The sequence below is a fragment of the Sarcophilus harrisii genome, chromosome 4, assembly GCF_902635505.1.
Source record: "Sarcophilus harrisii chromosome 4, mSarHar1.11, whole genome shotgun sequence".
NCBI classification, from domain to species: Eukaryota; Metazoa; Chordata; class Mammalia; order Dasyuromorphia; family Dasyuridae; genus Sarcophilus; species Sarcophilus harrisii.
In genome coordinates, this window is record NC_045429.1 from 59,155,038 (window position 1) to 59,157,358 (window position 2,321).

Consider the following 2,321-nt stretch of genomic DNA (forward strand, 5'->3'; position numbering starts at 1 on the left):
CTTGAGCCTTATCCCCTTCCTTGACTTTGTCAGTCCCCCCAGTTGCGGCAACACTCTCAGTTCTGACCTTTGCCAATGTTCTTATACCATTAAATCTATAACTCAGAATGGGAAAGGATTGACTAGAAAATGTCATTTTCCACCTTTGATGTATTCTCTGATAATTTGCATTATACTATTTCTCCATCCTCCATTTACTTGCTATATAGTTTCTATTTTCTTGACATGACTAATTACCCAACAATCCATTAGGTTATCACAGTAAGCTACACAAATATTCTTGCCCAATTTTTGAAATAGTTATCTTTCTAGACATTCAAGCTATAATAGCCTCCTAATTGGTCTCTCTACCTTCAGTTTCTTCCATTTCCTTTCTACCTTCCACAGAACTGCTCCCTTGCTCAGTTTAAAGAACTGAGCCCAGGATTTAAGGCCCTTAAAAATCCCATTTTACCCTAATTTTCCTGTTTTATTTTATGTCAAATGACATAATATAGCCAAAGCATTTTGCAAACCTTAAATTACTATGCAAATTTTAGCTATTATTAGATTTTAGATTACTATCAGTTATATCAGAAGATCTTAACTTTGGAACTTTTTTAACTTGCGAAATTTATTTCAACATAATTGCTTAATTTGTAACCCCATGTGTTTATTTTATTCATGAAAAAACATGATTCTGGTTTATCAGACTGCCAGTGGAGTTCTATCACACACACACACACACACTCACTCACATCAAGAATCCCTGTTTTAGGTATTCCATCTTCCACTCAAATTGAACTACTCTTTCCCAAACTTGGCACTCTTATCTCCCCTTCCATGAATTTATGTAATCTACCTGCCATCCCTGAAAATAAATTTTTTCTCATTTCAGCATCGCTGCATTTTTATTGTCTTTCAAAGCTGTACTCGGGGATCTTTCAAAATTGTACTCATCTTTTAGTATTATGTATGGTATGTGTATGGGGATTTTCCCAAGTACTGTACTTTCGTTCAGCACTTAGCACAGTCCCTGATATGTAGTGAATGATTAATAAATATTGATTGGCAGCATTCTTATATATCACTAACAAAATCCAATAGTTTAGAGTTACAAAGAGAAATTCCATTTAAAATAACTACCGATAGTATAAAATATTTAGGAATCTATCTGCCAAGGGAAAATCAGGAACTATATGAGCAAAACTACAAAACACTTTCCACACAAATAAAGTCAGATCTAACCAATTGGAAAAATATTAAATGCTCTTGGATTGGATGAGCAAATAAAATAAAGATGACAATACTACCTAAACTAATCTATTTATTTAGTGCTATTCCAATCAGACTCCCAAAAAAACTTTAATGACCTAGAAAAAATAACAACAAAATTCATCTGGAAGAACAAAAGATCAAGACTTTCAAGGGAACTAATGAAAAAAAAAATCAAATGCAGGTGGCCTAGCTGTACCAGATCTAAAACTATATTATAAAGCAGCAGTTACCAAAACCATGTGGTATTGGCTAAGAAATAGACTAATCAGTGCAATAGGTCAGGTTCACAGGACAAAATAGTTAATAACTTTAATAATCTAGTGTTTGACAAACCCAAAGACCCCAGCTTTTGGGATAAGAATTCACTATTTGACAAAAATATGCTGGGAAAATTGGAAATTAGTATGGCAGAAACTAGGTATTGACCCACACTTAGCACAGTACACCAAGATAAGATGGGTTCATGATCTAGGCATAAAGAATGAGATTATAAATAAACGAGAAGAACATGGATAGGTTACCTCTCAAACCTGTGGAAAAGGAAGGAATTTGTGACCAAAGAAGAACTAGAGATCATCATTGATCACAAAATAGAAAATTTGATTATATAAAATTGAAAAGTTTTTGTTCAAACAAAACTAAAGCACCCAAGATTAGAAGGGAAACAATAAATTGGGAAAACATTTTTACAGTCAAAGGTTCTGATAAAGGCCTCATTTCCAAAATATATAGAAAATTAACTCTAATTAATAAGAAATCAAGCCATTCCTGGAGAGCCTTACACGAACTGATGCTGAGTGAAATGAGCAGGACCAGGAGATCATTATATACTTCAACAACAATATTATATGATGACCAGTTCTGATGGACCTGGCCATCCTCAGCAATGAGATCAACTAAATCATTTCCAATGGAGCAGTAATGAACTGAACCAGCTATGCCCAGTGAAAGAACTCTGGGAGATGACTAAAAACCATTACATTGAATTCCCAATCCCTATATTTATGCCCACCTGCATTTTTGATTTCCTTCACAAGCTAATTGTACAATATTTCAGAGTCTGA